The sequence below is a fragment of the Rhinoraja longicauda genome, chromosome 8, assembly GCF_053455715.1.
Source record: "Rhinoraja longicauda isolate Sanriku21f chromosome 8, sRhiLon1.1, whole genome shotgun sequence".
NCBI lineage: Eukaryota > Metazoa > Chordata > Chondrichthyes > Rajiformes > Arhynchobatidae > Rhinoraja > Rhinoraja longicauda.
In genome coordinates this window covers 26,332,752-26,350,497 of record NC_135960.1, presented here as the reverse complement: position 1 = coordinate 26,350,497, position 17,746 = coordinate 26,332,752, and the positions used below count along the sequence as shown (strand labels likewise).

The 17,746-nt window shown below is 40.8% G+C and overlaps 1 protein-coding gene across 5 annotated transcripts in view; it reads right to left on the bottom strand.

Annotated features, from left to right (window-relative positions):
* The window catches only part of dpp10 (dipeptidyl peptidase like 10), a 1,117,462-nt gene that overhangs the window by 244,396 nt on the left and 855,320 nt on the right, over positions 1–17,746 (bottom strand). The window lies entirely within an intron of this gene.

The window sequence follows — 17,746 nt, the reverse complement described above, 5'->3', positions numbered from 1 at the left end:
TATTTGCATTGTGTCTTCTCCCACAGTGGTGAAAGACATCGAAATGCATGGGGTTATTCATAAGTAATGAATGTCTCAGCTGTCAGGTACTATGTATAGTTCATCCAATATGTCTGAGAATGTGTCTATTTATATGAGGTGTTTTTTCAAGCATCTGCAACAATGTAAGAATGCATATCAATGGGAAATTAAACGATGAAAGGATGGTTGGCTAGAAATTCACCTCTTCTTGGTAGCAATGAACTAACTCACTATATCAGAGTGATGTGCTCTGTCCCAAAATTCATCCAAATGAAGTTAAATTCATTGAATTTCAGAACTAGAGAACTGTTGAAGTCATGCAACACATTTTGGACCTCTGATATAATTGAAGTGCCTACACAAGATGAGAACAAAGAAAATTCATGATCTATCAGAAAAGTCACGGAAAAGTAAAGTAATCCCTTTGAATATTAAAGCATTAAAGCAATGTTAAATGGGTTCCTTTAGCAAAATATGGTTAAATGCAGAAAACATAGTGCTAAATATGTTTAGTTTAAAAGATGATTTGGTTGATCCCATTCCTAGCTTAATGCAGGATACAGATTTTGGCTGTACAATGCCAAAGTTTTCATTTTTTAATGGCAGTAGAAATTACTCTGGAAATCTCTTTCATGTTTTACATTCTTAGATAGTTAGATATGATAATTCTTCAAAGGAAGTGCAGTAATTAAGGTGTACAAATATCTTCACCTTGTTCAGTGCATTGCTTACTTGCTCATTATAAGAAGTCATTATTATTTATTCAGGATGCATTTGGCGCAAAGGATTTTGGAGATTGTGCAGTTGTACCACCTCCACTCATGAATGTGGAAACAAAGAACGACAGATGCTGGTTTGTACCAAAGATAGACATAAGGTGCTTTCAGTTCAGTCTAAAGAAGGGTCTCGACCTCAAACATCACCTATCCATTTTCTCCAGAGAAGCTGCCTGACCAACTACGTTGCTCAAGCACTTTTGACGACCAAAAGGAAGATGCTGCTGGAGGGCAATTATCCCTGCTTAAGGACGTCGTACAAAAGCAGGAAAAACCCAATCTGGATAAGTATGTAGAAGGAATGGTTAATAGATTTTAATGCAGATACATGCGAGACATTGCATTTTGGCAGTCAAACCAGGGCCGGATTTTTAAGGTGAATGGTAGGGCCCTGGGGAGTGTTGTAGAGCAGAGGGATCTTGGAGTAAAGGTACACTGTATCCTGAAAGTGACATCACAGGTAGATAGGGTGGTAATGAAGGCTTTTGGTACTTTTGCCTTCATCAGTCCGGGTATTAGGTATAGAATTTGGATGTTACATTACAGTTGTACAAGATGTTGGCGAGGTCACATCTGGAGATCAATAATTTCAAGACTATGAGCTTTCCTGACATTTATCTCATTTTTCCAGCATGTAAAGATTTGTTCTGTCTCCATTAAATTCAGAACTTGTTGACTGTAGGAAGAGAATCCTTTTTTTTCTCCAGGATGGAACTATCAGACTACTAGGTTTAAGGTGAGAGGGGCAAAATTGAAACAAGATGTACCGGACATGTTTTTTTTTACACAGTGAGGGTCGAGTGCCTGGAACGCACTGCCAGCATAGCATGCTTGTGTAGGCAGATTAAATAATACCATTTAAGAGGGTTTTAAATACTTACATGGATATGCAGGAAACGGAGGGATATCTGCAGGCAGAGGAGATTAGTTTAAATTAACATGATGTTCGGTACAAATATTGTGGGCTAAAGGTCCTGTTCCTGTGCTATACTATTCTGTTCTATGTTCTATGTATGTATCTCTTCTTGTGTACTTCTCCTTTTACTTTGACTACCCTCTTTCATTAGTCAAGTTGTCATTCAATCACTTCTCTCTTCAGCTTCTTGCAGACTTTCCTTTTATTTTCACTGTCCTTCCCCCTTTCCCCTTTCCCTGGAACTTAAAGGTCATTCATCTCTCATCTGGATTGGCTGTCATAGAAAGGACAATTGAAGCAAAACAGAAAATGTTGGTTTGTAATTAATTACTCTCAATAAAACAATGAACTGATTTTTTTTTGTCAGCTGGAGGCTTCTCTCTTTGAAAACATTTATCTTCTGTTTACTGATGTAACTCAGTGTCAAATATTAAATTGATTTGAAGCATAACTACTCTCATCTTTTCTCCAGTTTTAATTTCTAGCACAGAAAAGAGTCTCACATGTGACTGGTAGAATCTAATTGGATTGTTGATAAGCTGATTATTGGAGAGTAGGTGTCATTTAATGCCACAATTAATGACTCCTTCCATCGCTGTTCTGATCATTCCAGGGACTGAATGGATTGTATTGGTCTGGTTAAGTTTATTCTCACTGTATGATTGGCAGGTTTGTTGATTTTTCTCCCTCGCACATTTATTTTCCATATTTCCTAAACTCAATATGTTCATCCTAATGTTCACATACGTTAATAGGCACACCCAAAATACAGCACACCCAAAATATCTGACTTTTCATTTTATAAATCGTGGCTGAACATGGAGTATGTTCCATCATTTCCTTCTTTATTTCACGGCAGCTGGTCCTGATGAATTGTAAGACACTGAAGGCATTATTATCTATAATCTATCTCACCGACTGTGCACAGTTGTGACCAAAAACATTTTGTTCATTATCTTGTTTCCACTGAACCCAAGCACATTTTCAGACAGACTGTCTGTGTTCACACCAGAACCTCTTGCTCCAGTGCCTTAAGCTGTTTTCTGACTGGATCCTTCTTGCATGATGAGTGCTGGTTCCACCATAGCACCATACATTTCACCTCTGTGCCTTGCTATCATGCAGTGCATCAGCCACCCTTTGCAGAGCCTAATGATACATGGAGTATCTCAGTATTACAGCCCTGTTCATGGAGAAACTTTAAAAAAATACTAGTGCATGTTCCCACCTCCACAACCCTTCCAAACTGCAAATTTCAGGTGCCTATACTCTTTATATCAAATAAAGTTTTTTTCCTTGACTCCCCTCTAATCTTTCTACTAATTGACATAAACCTATGCCTCCTATTTATAAATGTTCATTCTCACCATTTAAGTTTCTCACATTTGAATGCTTCAGATAAATCATTAACCCCCTCCCCCTTCACTGTCCTCTAATCTCCCGTGCTTCAAAGGAAACCACCCCAGCCTGGTCATCGTCCCCTTTTCAAATTCTCTTGCTTTGGCAAATTTGACATAGGATTCTCTCTATCTGCTCCAACGCTATTGCATGCTGGTTAGCACTCAATAAAAGCCTCTGTACATGTGACAATAAACTAAACATTCTTCCTGTACTATGGTGACCAAAAATTTACACAGTACTCGGAATGGCTTCACAGATGTTTCACTCATGACCTGCACTAAAAAAAAACTACTGGGTCAGGCCGCATCTGTGAACAGATGGCATCTTGGCTTTGGGATCTTTCTTCAGACCCAAAGATTTTAATTTCAAGCTGAAAATATACTGTTTGCTGAACTGCATACATTGAGAAATATCATGAAATATATCAAAGCTAAAAGCACATCTATAGGAACGTGAGTGTTTACAGTATTTTTGTCCATTTCTCTCCAGAGATGCTGCCTGACCCGCAGATCCTCCAGTAATTTGTTTGTTTCTAGCATCTGCAGTGTCATGTGCCTTCCTTGACCTCCTGCTCTATCTTCGTCGTCGTGGATCCCTTCTTAATTTCTAGTTTATCTTACTATCCAACAACCTTCAGGTATTTATTAGCATGCACTTCAAACTCCTTTTGGCCCTTTACATGTTGATTTATCCTTCCATTGTGTCATGTCTCCCTCAATGTCAGCAAGATGAAAGTGCTAGTTATCAACTTGAGGAAGCATGATAGAGTAAATGTCCCATTCAGCCTCAATGGTCCCAAAATGGAAATAGTTGCAAGCTTCAAATTCCATGACATGAATGACAACAACAATCAGTCATGGACCAACCACATTGAAGTGACATCCAAGAAGGCACACCACTGCCTCTACTTCCTTAGGAGGCTGAGGAAGTTTGGCATGTCTCCAATGACTCTACAGACGCACCAAAGAAAGCATACTGTCAGGTTGCATCACAACTTGGTTTGGAAACAGCTTTGTCCAAGATCGCAAGAAATTGCAGGGTTGTAGATATTGCTCAGTCCATCATAGACCAGATTCCCCGCCATTGTCTGTATCTACACTTCACGCTGCTTCAGAAAAGCTGCTATCCAAATGAAAGATTTATCCCATCTTGGTCATTCCTTCTTCACTCTGCTCCTATTGGGCAGAAGGTACAGAAACTTGAAAGCATGCACCACCAGTAACAGCTTCTTCTCCGTTATCTGGCTTTTGAATGGTCCTTCCAGAAGCTAGGGTACTGTCCGATTCACCTCTACCCCACTGTGGACATTGGACTTTGTCTATGGAACTGATGCAGTACAATGCTAAGAACTATATTCCTCACCCTGTATCGTTCACTTCAGATTGATTACTGTACTGTAGACATTGAGAAATATCATGAAGTACAAAGTTTAAAATCACAAATAAGAATGTGGATCTGTACAGTTTTTGTTTGAGACTGGTGTTTTGCAGGATGCTCATTTCTTGGTATTTTATTGAGTACAACCTGATTCTGTGTTGCATGGCTTTTACAAACATGAAGAGAGATTAGGCGATGTGTTACTTTTTCTGCCAGCTCATATAATTGAACTATTCGCCCTAACCCGTCCATGCCAACCAAGTTGCCTCATTTAAGTTTGTCCCATTTGCCAGCATTTGGCCCATATCCCTCTAAACCTGTCCTATCCATGTACCTGTCCAAGTGACTTTTAAATATTGTTATAGTATCTGCATCAACTACCTCCTTTGGCAGCTCATTCCATATATCCACCACTATGTGAGTGAAAGCATTGTCCCTCAGGTTTGTATGAAATCTTGCCCCTCTTGTCTTAAATATATGTCCTCCTGTTTATTGATCCTCCTACTCTGGGTAAAAGACTCTAGTCCCTTCACAAATTTAAAGACTTCTAAGATCACCCTTCAGCCTCCTGAGCTCCAAGGAATAAAGTCCTAGTCTGCCTAACGTCTTCCCCTCAAGTTTAGGTTCAGCCCCTCAAGTCCTGGCAACATCCTCACAAATTTTCTCATAATGCTATGTGGGATTGTTGGCAATCCCCCATCTACACACATGAATCCTATCGAATAATGAAAGGTCTGAATAGAGTGAATGTGGAGAGGATGTTTCCACTAGTGGGAGAGTCTAGGACAAGACACAGCCAAAGTATAAAAGGATGTACCTTTGGAAAGGAGATGAGGAGGAGTTCCTTTAGCCAGAGGGTTAGAATCTGTGGAATTCATTGCCAAGATGGCTGTGGAGGTCAAGTCAATTGATATTTTTAAGGCAGAGATTGACAGATACTTGATTAGTAAGGGTGTCAGGGTTATGGGGATAAGGCAGGAGAATGGGGTTGAGAGCAAAAGATAGACCAGCCATGATTGAATGGTGGTGTAGATATGATGGGCTGAATGGCCTAATTCTGCTCCTAAAACGTATGAATTTATCAACGTGTGAATATCCCAAACTTCCTGAGAGGCATTCAGTGACAAATTGCTAACTGCACTCTGATATTGGTCAGAGTATCAATTTCTTTCAGCTTCACTAGGAAATCTGTTTGCTTCACATGTCCCAGGTTGGGAGTGATGGGAAGGGGCCACACCGGATAAAATTTACATCAAAGGAAGTGACAATGAATTGGTTGAACTCATTCATCAAACGTCTTTGCTCACACTGCACTTAATGATTTGTAGGAGAGACCTGATTAAGGAGATAATAGCTGATTAAGATGGCCTGTTAAGAATCCTGTCTCCCAACACTCTATTAATAATTTTAAATCTGAGGTCAATTGATCTTTTCTAGCCAAGGTTATAGAGATTATGCAGATATTTGGAGTTAAAGTCGATTAACAAAGATCTCCCTGAAAGACAGCAGGATTAAGAGGCTCCGTGTCATTTCTTACATTTCTATTTTCCGCAAAGCCCAAAAAAGCAAAAGGCAAACACATTTTAGAAGATTGGATTGAAATCAGTGAATAATTTGACAATACAAATATATATCTGCAGGACGCACATTAAGTATTAATTAATATGGGACGTTATGGACATGGAAAGTAGCATGTAGGGTTAGCATGCTTATCATAATGCCAAGACAAAGTGTAAGGAGGTAGTTGATGCACATACTATAACAGTATTTAAAAGTCACTTGGACAGGTATAAGTGTACGATTGCCTCACCAAAGCAGGACATGATTAGTGTAGCTGAGATTGCAGGCTCAGCAGTAAGGAATAGGAACTAGCTCACTGGTGCATTGACGGAAGGCCACTGGATCTCAGAAATGTTTGTATCTGGAGATAAAGGAGCTAGCACCAGGGTCACCTCGATGGTAATCGAGAGAGCTTGGCGATAGCCAGGGGTATTGTTTTCTTGGTAATCAGGGGCTTGGGTTAGAACAAAGATGTACCAAGGTGATGAAGCCAAGTCATGACACCAGCAGACCCACCAGAAGAAGAGGATCTTCACTGGAGCTGCTGATGCAACGGGGATGGTGTCACAGTATTTGTTTACCAGCATGTTTATGGCGGCACAGTGGTGCAGTGGTAGAATTACTATCTTACAACACCAGAGGCCTGGATTCAATCTGGACTACCGGTGCTGTCTGTACAGAGTTTATATGTTCTCCCTGTGACCATGTGGGTTTTCTCCAAGTGCTCCGGTTTCCTCCCACACTCCAAAGACATGCAGGTTTGTAGGTTAATTGGCTTCTGTAAATTGTCCCTAGTGTGTAGGATAGAGTTAGTGTATGTCGATTGTTGGTCAGTGTGGACTTGGTGGATTGAAGGGTCTGTTTCCACGTTGTATTTTGAAACAGACTAAACGAAACGCTGCCTGGATTAGGGGGTTTTAGCCAGAGGTTGGATAGACTTGGATTGTTTTCTCTGGAATGTCCGTGGTTGAGGGGAGACTTGAAATAAGCATATAAAATTATGAGGCATAGATTCCCTGTTTCCCAGGGTGGAAATGTTCACACTAGAGGGTATAAGAATAGGTGAGAGTAGGAAAGTTTAATGGAGATGTGCGGGCAAAGTTTTATTTTACACAAAGAGTAGTGGAGGCCTGGAAAGCACTGCTGGAAGTGGTTGTGGAAGCAAATACAATTGTGACATTTAAGAAGCTTTTGGATAGCCACATGGAACCAATCTGTCATACATCGATTAAGCCGCATCATCTTGTCTCAATGTATCATAAAAATTGATGTTTCCGTACTATTAGGAACAGTACATGGATCACACCACAGAGGTTAAAGAATACTTTTCACCTGTTGTCGGCATAATAAATACTTCTCTTTGATTAGAGGATGGATCCCTGTGAGTGACTTTCTGCTCCACAACTATAGTATATCCCTCCTCAGTTTTCCTTGTTTCTGTTATTTAAATCTTTTATTAGTGCACTGAAGATTATATTAGAAGGTCTGGGACGATTGTAGCCTGGGCCTTTGATCATTGCTTCAGGCTTTATGAAGGCAGAGTCATCAGGGGCTGTGTTACCATTCCATCTACAGGGCCAGGTATATTAAATATTCTAACTTGCTACGGCCTCCATATGTAACGAAGAATAAACTTGCCTTCAGGTTAGTGTAGAATCACTGGATTGATTCTGGGATGAGGTTATCATCCTATGATTTGAGATTGAGTAAGATTGCCTGTGTTGATTGTTGATGGTCTGACTATGACCCGCTGATGAGGAAATTGAGGGTCCAATTGCACAGGGACGAGGAGCGATTCAGTTGTCTGAGTTTAAAGATAAGTTTGGAGGAGATGATGGTGTTGAACACTGAGCTGTAGTTGATGAACAGTACTTGTGTTGGAAGGAACTGCAGATGCTGGTTGAGATAGTAGATACAAAATGCTGGAGTAAGTCAGCGGGTCAGACAGCATCACTGGAGAAAACAAGTAAGTGACATTTCAAGGCAAGACCCTTCTTCAGACTCTTCAGACCAGGTCAGAAGAAGGGTCTCGATCCGAAATGTCACCTATTCCTTTTCTCCAGTGATGCTGTCTGACCTATTGATTAACTTCAGCATTTTGTGTCTATCTTCAGTCTGACATACTTGTTCTTATTGTTCAGGTAGTCAAATGCAGAGTGGAGATCCAGTGAGATCATGTTGCCCTTTTATTCACAAAATGCTGGAGTAACTCAGCAGGTCAGGCAGCATCTCAGGAGAGAAGGAAGTTCTGCTGGATTCCAATTTATATCTCCTGAGCACAGCATGTTGTGCTGAGCCTTTTGCTTCTTACCTTGCTAATGGACTTTTGTGATGACTGAGCCATCACCCTGAAGCATCTGTGAGGTGGTTTTCTCATTCTGTTCAAAAGATTACAGACATCCTTTGAACTTTCTGCCATTGCAGTCTGTGAAAAGTCCCAATGTCAAAGTTGCCTCTGCAGGTGTTCCTGCAATTGATACTCTCATCATTGTTTCTCACCAACATCACTGTACAGTTGTCACTTCACTAGTTGACCCACAGTCAAATAAACAAATACCTTCTCTTTATTGACAGACTTATAGAAGAATGCCTTTGGTGTGCTCTTTAGGTTCCTGTAGGTGTACCTTTTGTTAATATCAATCGTTGTGTCCTATTGAACTGACTCACTCAGATGCTGAGACTGGTTGATATTAAAGTCTTTATTCATCGAGAAACAGACCTTCTCTTGGAAACCCTCTCGGTAATACTCAGTACATCAGGTTTAGAAAAGTTTTAAACGTAAAGACAACAATAAAGGACTAACTGCAGTTTCAATGGCTACAATTAAGCCATTAACATGGCTTAACACTCAATGTAGATAAGTAACTTTGCAGAGTTACATATTTACAATGATAGCATATTGTAGTTGCAAAACATCTCTGAATATTCTAACACCTTTGCTGGGGGAAAAGTCAATCATATAGATAGTCTAAAGAATTCTGAGGACAGAGAATCAAGACACAATAAATTAATGTTATGAGGGCTGACTTCCTTAAGTGCACAAAATATCCCATTTGTTGACAGACAGACAAATTTGCCTTGATGTGACAAGTGACAAAATAAGTCTGGTCTCGAAGCTTCCTTCATCTCTAACACAATGTTGTAAAATAACTTCAAATGAATACTGGTTTGATGTAGGCCGATTAACATACCCTTGGTCATACAAGTAGATGCCTCTGTTTGACCAAATTGCCCTAATTTCAAACTAATTACACTAGAACCAAATATTATGAACAACATAGAACAAACAGTACAGCACAGGAAAGGCCCTTCAGCCAACAATGTTTGTGCTTAATACGATACCAAATTAAGCTGATCTCATCTGCTTGCACATGATCCATATCCCTCTATTCCATCACTTCCACGTGTCTATCCAAAACCCACTAAAACGCCACAGTACCAGTGGGTCAGCGGTAGAGTTGTCGTCTTACAGGGCCAGAGACCCGATTTTATCCTGATTATGGGTGCTGTCTGTACGGAGTATGTATGTTCTCCCTGTGACCGCATAGGTTTTCTCCGGTTTCCTCCCACTTTCCAAAGACTTACAGGTCTGTAGGTTACATAGCTTCTGTAAATTGTCCCTAGTTTGTAGGATAGAGCTAGTGTACGGGTGATCACTGGACGGCATGATCTCGAAGGGCCGATGGATCTGTTTCCACGCAGTATCTCTAAACTAAACTAAAGCCACTAACGTATCGGCCTCCACCATCACCCCAGGCAGTACATTTCAAGCCCCCGCCACTCTCTGTGTAAAGAGAGTGGTTCTAGAAACATCGAAACATAGAAACATAGAAAATAGGTGCAGGAGGAGGCCATTCGTCCCTTTGAGTTCACACCGCCATTCATTGTGATCACGGCTGATCATCCACAATCAGTAACCCGTGCCTGCCTTGTCCCCATACCTCTTGATTCCGCTAGCCCCAAGAGCTCTTTCTAACTCTCTTTTAAATTCCTCCAGTGAATTGGCCTCCGCTGCCTTCTGTGGCAGAGAATTCCACAAATTCACAACTGTCTGGGTGAAAAAGTTTTTTCTTATCTCAGTTTTAAATGTGCTCCCCTTTATTCTTGGACTGTGGCCCCTGGTTCTGGACTCCCCCTACATTGGGAACATTTTTACTGCATCTAGCTTGTCCAATCCTTTTATAATTTTATATGTTTCTATTAGATCCCCGCTCTTCCTTCCAAATTCTAGTGAATACAAGCCCAGTCTTTCCAATCTTTCCTCATATGACAGTCCCGCCATCCCGGGGATTAACCTCGTGAACCTCCGCTGCACTCACTGAATAGCAAGGATGTCCTTCCTCAAATTAGGAGACCAAAACTGCACACAATACTCAAGATGTGGTCTCACCAGGGCCCTGTACAACTGCAGAAGGACTTCTTTATTCCTGCACTGAAATCCTCTCGTTATGAAGGCCAACATGCCATTAGCTTTCTTCACTGCCTGCTGTACCTGCAAGTTTACTTTCAGTGACTGGTGTACAAGGACACCCAGGTCTCGTTGCACTTCCCTTTTTCCTAATCTGATACCATTGAGATAATAATCTGCCTCCTTGTTCTTGTCGCCAAAGAGGATAACCTTACATTTATCTACATTATACTACATTCATTCTGATTTTGAATTACTGGCTGTTACTTCCACATAATATTATAACCCCTCTATAATCCCCAACATCAACCATAACTTCCATGACAGGATTTTCTGTATATTTACATCCATGTGTCTGAACCTTTCCTGCCTTTTGCACTGATGCAAATTACTCATTTCCTGACAAACCCTCATGCAGTATCCACATTATCTGGTGTAAAGGAAATAACAATTTCTTCCTTACTCCATGGAATCGTGCCCTGTTCAAAACTGCTTCATGGTTTTAAATATTGCTGGCTAGTCTGCAAGCTACACTGAACAATTCCCACGACATTAAATAGATTTGCTTGAATTATATTGTTCACTTGTCCTTACACAATGTGATTCTGAAACACCCAATCGAAAAAAGTCTGGAATTTTTTTTTTTTGTCAGTGTCTTTAGTCTGACTATGTCTCAAAATCCTTTGGTCCCTGGTTGCACATACCAAGATCGAACTGCCTGGTGGTGCTGGATTAGTATGTTACTTCAAAGTTTTCATTATGTCCTCATATGTGATCTCACCTCTATCTCAAAGGCCTCCAGTCTGGGCACTTCATTCCTCTTCTCAAGAATCAATGTTTTCTGGGACACTATCAAGTCCACTCACCCTAAAGAACACTGATACTTATTCCACATAGAGGGCAAATGGTAAAATATGGAAGTATCTACTGAGCTCCTGACATATTGGAAACATCCACTGCCTGCCATTATCATGCTCTCTACTTATTTTCTTGACAATAAATAATTATTTTATAACACCTTCAAGCAACAACATTCGTGTGGCTGCGGCTCTCTGGCAGTCTGTCTGTACTTTTTCTTTTTTTTGTTTGTTTGTGTGTCGGTGTTGGGATGGTTTTTGTTTCTGTTTTTGGCTGTGTATGTGTGGGATGGTGGGGTGGGGGAAACCTTTATTTATTAGGTCTCTTCCCCGGGGCGCAGCTCGGCCGCGGGGCCTTCCATCGCCCGCAGGGCCTTCCATCGCCCGGCGCGGCTCGGCCGCTGGACTTAGCATCGCCGGCGCGGCTCGGCCGCCAGGCCTTCCATCGCCTGGTACGGTCGCGGGACGTCTCAGCGCTCGGTGCAGCTCGGCCGCGGGGCCTTCCATCGCCCGGCGTGGCTCGGCCGCGGAACGGTTCAGCGCTCGGCGTGGCCGCGGGGCCTTCCATCGCCCAGCGTGGCTCGGCCGCTGGATTTAACATCGCTGGCGCGGCTTGGCCGCGGGACTTAGCAGCGCCACGGGCGGCTCGGCCGCGGGGCCTTCCATCCCCTTGCGGGGGCTGTGCGTGTCGGTCGCCTCAGTAGGGGTCGAGCTGCCTGTCCGTGGGCGTGGGGGGAAGAGAGTGGAAGTTTTGTTGCCTTCCATCACAGTGAGGGGGTGTTTGGACTCACTGTGATGGATGTTTGTCTTGGGGTCGTGTGTCTTGTGTACTTTTTTTCTTTTTTTTGTTGTGTTTTGTGACTGCTGTAATTTCGTTCGGTACTTGTACCGAATGACAATAAAGTTCTATACTACTATCCAATCTCTTGTCACTAAAGCAGCATATGCTTGCATAAGAAAATATATAAACACAGGTATAGCTAGCAACAGATCATTGTTTTCTGAAGGCAGCAAATTTAAACTAAAACAGTATTGTCTAGTGCCATGGTCCTGAAAGAAATACTTACACTGGTTTACACTTAAGATATGATCTCTCTCAAAATATCAAATTGTGAAAATGATAATGAAGATGGTAATGTACGTTGAATAATTTAAGACAGAACAATGAAAACATGAATAATTTGTAATATTTGATGAATTATTGAATATTATTCAAAATGGACTTGGCATCTCTGAGTGAGGAATTCCACATATTCACTATATTGATTTGGCATATGGGAATTCTACATTTTAATCACATATGTATTTACCTCTGGCAACTGTCGTAATGTAGATTAATCAATGCTTTGTTCATTCTATGCTAAAAGTAAACAACTTTAAATATCTAGTTAATGCATGCGTACAATGGGGGTATCAATATGTTCAGTTAGTCCCAAAAGCAGTATCATTACTGAAAGGTTTAACAATATATTCAACACAAAAGATACCAGAAATGTAAAAATCAGTCGTGGAATAATAACTCTTGCTGAGAGAACAGTTTTTACATCTCAGGTGCCTCGTTATCAGAATACATGGCAGGAAAGGCTGTTGGGTTGTGGAATTTACTGCAGAGTGAAGGTTTAATGCTTCTCCGACTGACATGTACTGAGAGATCCATTACAGAAACGGAAGAAGAGAACATATCCCCATAGAGTAGAAATACTTGGAGGGAGCAAAATAGAAAACCTGTGCTAGAAATATAATGCCTAACCGCCCACTTCTGAATGACTGTGCAGGATAATCAAATAATTTTTAATTGTGTCTCATGATCAACATGTGCAACACAGTGGAAAGGCTTTTAAGAAGCTAAAAAAGTATATGTATATTGATTGATGAATGGGTCAGATGTATCTTCCGTGGCCAAACTCACAAAGAAAGTTTGAAACGAAGGCAGAGCAAGATATTTTACACACTGCAGACCTGCATTAAAAGATGTATGAAATGTGCAGAAATATTAACAAGCTATGAATATGTATTGAGCCCAGTCCGCCATTTAATATGATCATATTTGATCTGGTTGTAATCTCACCTCCACATTCCTGCAATTTTCACCCCTTTGCATAACAATAATCTTTCTAAAAAAAGGCACAAAGTGTTGAATTTAGTGAATTTAGGGCGGCACAGTGGTGCAGTTGGAGAGTTGCTGCCTTACAGTGCCAGAGACACAGAATGAAGGTGATAAGCAAAAGGACTGAAAGTGACATGAAGAAAAACATTTCACAAAGAGAATGTTTAATTTAGAGATACAGCATGGAAACAGGCCTTTTGGCCTAATGAGTCCACACTGTCCATTGATCACCTGTTCACACTAGATCCATTTTCATATCCACTCCCTGAATATTTGGGGCAATTTACAGAAGTCAATTAACCTACAAACCTGCACATCTTTGGGATATGGGAGGAAACTGGAACACCCGGAGGAAACCGAAGCACCCAGAAAAATTCCATGCGGTCACAGGAAAAACTCCACACAAACACCCAAGGTCTGGATCATATATGAGTCTCTCGCACTGTAAAGCAATAACTACCAGCTGTGCCACTGAATTGCACTTCCAGGTGGTAGAGAAGGCACGGGTGGCATGGTGGTGCAGCGGTAGAGTTGCTGCCTTACAGCAGTTGCCGCACCAGAGATCCGGGTTTTCGATTCCGACTACGGGTGCTGTGGAGTTTGTATGTTCTCCCCGTGACCATGTAGGTTTTCTCTGAGATCTTTGGTTCCTACCACAATCCTAAAACGTGCTGGTTTGTAGGTTAATTGACTTGGGATTGTATATTTTGCATAAGTGTACATTGTCCCTAGTGTGTGGAGGATGGTGTTAATGTGCAGGGATCGCTGGTCGGTTCGGACTTGGTGAGCCGAAGGGCCTGTTTCCACGCTGTATCTCTAAAACGTAAACTAAACTAAAGAAGGAAGAGACACAAAGCGCTGGAGTAACTCAGCAGGTCAGGCAGCATCTCTGGAGGACATGTATAGGTGCCATTTTGGGTCAGAACACTTCTTCAGACTAATTTTGGGGAGCTGGGGGTGGGGGAGGTGGGGGTGAAGAAAGCTGGGAGAGAGGAGAGGCTGGACAAATTGTGGCAGGTGGATAGATAGATACTGCCAAAAGAGGGTTTTGATAGATGGTTGGAACAAAGACCAAAGATTAACCAAAATTGTGAGGCAAAAGGATTGAGGAGTTGCAAATTGTGAATTGAGTGGAGGGAGAGAAGGAGGGGAGAAATAGGTGAGAGTCCAGATGGGGTACAGGGTGGGGGGGGGGGGGGGTGAAGAAAGGTGGGCGGAGGGTGGTGGATGGGGAAGAAAGAGGAAAGAGTTGGTTGTAGGAGTCACTTAAACTTGGATAATTCAATGTTTATGCCATTGAGTTGTAAGCTGCCCAGGTGGAATGTAAAGTGCTGTTCCTCCAGTTTGCATATGGCCTCCTTCTGGCAATGGAGGTCCAAAACAGAAAGGTCAGTGTTGTAATGGGAAGGGGAGTTAAAATGGATAGCAACCAGGAGATCCAGTACGCCTTGGCAGACATTTGCTCCACTGTAGAGAAGGAAATATCCATTGTCGCAATCAAAAGTGAGATGAATGAGAATGTGAAAGGGCAACATTTGTTCAAAGTGACTGGATTGCTTTTACACAGAAAAGGTATAGACTCGACAGGCCCAATGGTCTGCCAGCTGTAATGCTTATTTTGTTTAAGCATACCAAAATATAGTCATCCTGGTACAAGATAAACTATGTTTTATGTGTTAATAATTGAAATGCTGGACTAGCTTTCTCTATTTCATAATTCCAAGTCTTGAGTGAAATAAAAGAAAATGGTCTTACATGGGCAAACAGCATGACAGTTATAAAATATGGAGATATAAAACAAAGTAATGGTTAAGCAACCACTTCATATGTGGAAGACAATTTATTTATAGACCGAATCTTCAAGGGGTATTATAAGACTGAGAAAATAAGATGGAATCAAAAATAAATCTTTGGGATTACTCAGAGATCCTGCCACAGAAATAGGAAGTTGAGGTTGTGGGTGAATTGTAGATATTGCCGAGGAGCTGAATAAAATAAAAAAATAAAAATTGTGTGAAAAAATATGAACCTGTGTTAACTAATAGCCTCTCACCAAATTATTTAAAAATTAGATTGGAAGCTTGTATTTGGGCAAGTTATTAAATCACCCTTCTGTCTCATTGTGGAAATAAGAATAACAGGAAAATTATTTCCTACTCCTACTGCATATATCATATATCCTAGGATATCATATATCCTATATCACATATATATCAGAAAGGATCATATTAAATCCTAGCTACTTTTCATTGGCTGCACATAATTGTTTGTTTTTTCTTTGTATTGCAAGAATGACACATTAAAAACATTATTTGGATGTAAATTAGTTTGCGATATAGTGATCCTGTTTACTTTGTTTAGCAAGTGGAAGTTCTTTCATACGAATGCCATCTATTGTATGAATTTGATATGTATTCCTGTAGTTCATGGCTTGTGCTGTAGCTTTTTCAAATATACTGTCACTAAGGCCTTGATGGTCCCATTAAACTTAGTGTGCTGATAAAAATCTTTCTGCTGCCGTTATTGAAAAGCTTTGTGCAATTTACAGTCAGATGAACAAACATATGCCATTAACACCGGTTAACTGACAATTTAGCTGATTGACAGCCATGGAAAGAGCATAGTTACAGTCATGTCATGATTGTCTAGTTTACAGCCATTCCAGTAAGCGGATCTGTAATAGTCAATCTCATCCACTGAGAAATTGTTGCCACATTTAATTAAAATTTAGGTCAGAAATACATTGCAATAATTGAGGGATCAATATTTTACATGCAGAAGAGTGTAAAATGTATCCCAAAGGTATTTTAACAAATTAAAATGGGTTTAAAAAGATTTGTCTAAAAAAAAATCAAATAAAATGAGCCATGACTAAATATTTCTTGATTCCTGTGTTATAACATTCCTCTCATATGTCGTAATGCACTTGTCCAACTATAACAAATCATAGTGGGGTAGAATATTTTCTTTGATTAAAGTCAATGATCTGGGCACAATTTCATGAATATTAAGAAGTGTTTATTCTGAGTGTCTACACCATGATCAGAGTTTCTGCAATTTATTTCCTTACTTTTTTTCAGTAATCTTGCATGCCTCCCATCTGGACTAAGCGATTTATGCATTGTAAATGCAGCTAGCCTTTAGGGTACCTCTATTAATTGTACGTGCATTCTGGTTTTCAGTACAGCTTCCTTTGTTAAAACTCCAGTGGTATCATCACCATTGATTTAGACTATGAAATATACTTATGGTAATACCTCAGCTAGGTCCTCAGTGGCCATGATTTGGTTATTCCACCTCCACATCCTTCTGCATAAACAGTGTGCATCTCTTCCCATACAATCAACCCACTGGCCTCATCATTTATTCCTTTCCCTACTGTGGCAAAAGCCTCTTGCTCTCAATCCGTGCCTCATCTACCTCTCTGTCTATAGTACAGAGAGGTAACTATAATTGTATTATTCTCAAACCAGTTACACTCTCTCTATGTCAAGCATCAAGTGTTTAATTGTCATATGTACCAAAACGGAACAATGACATTCTTACTTGCAGCAGCGCAACAAGTTTGTAAATAGAACTCAATAGATAACATAATTTAGGAGGGATGTAATGCTGAGGCTCTATAAGGCGCTGGTCAGGCTGCATTTGAAAAATTGTGAGCAATTTTGGGCACCATATCTGAGGAAGGATGTGCTGGCACTGGAGAGGATCCAGAGGAGGTTTACAAGAATGATCCCAGAAGCGAGGAGGTTAACATATGATGAGCATTGCAACACTGGGCCTGTACTCGCTGGAGTTTAGAAGAATGAGGGTGTATCTCATTGAAACGTACAGAATAGTGAAAGGCTTGGATTGAGTGGATGCAGAGAGGATGTTTCCACTAGTGGGAGAGTCTAGGATTGGAGGTCATCGACTCAGAATTAGACATTATTTTTGGAGGAGGAATTTCTTTAGTCAGAGGGTGGTGAATCTGTGAAATTCTTTGCCACAGAAGGCTGTGGAGGCCTAGTCAGTGGATGTATTTAAGGCAGAGATAGATAGATTCTTGACTAGTACAGATGTCAGAGGTTTAGGGGGAGAAGGCAGGAGAATGGGGTTTGGAGGGAGAGATAGATCAGCCATGATTGAATGGTGGAGTAGACTTGATGGGCCAAATGGCCTAATTCTGCTCCTATCACTTATGATCTTATGATAATAAACAAATAAAAAGTTAATAAAAAACAACAAGAAAGTGCAAAACAAAACTATTCCTATTGCAAACACGATAGTTCGGTGTTCGAAGTTTAGTTTGGGTTTGTGATGTTCACTAGCCCGATGGATGTT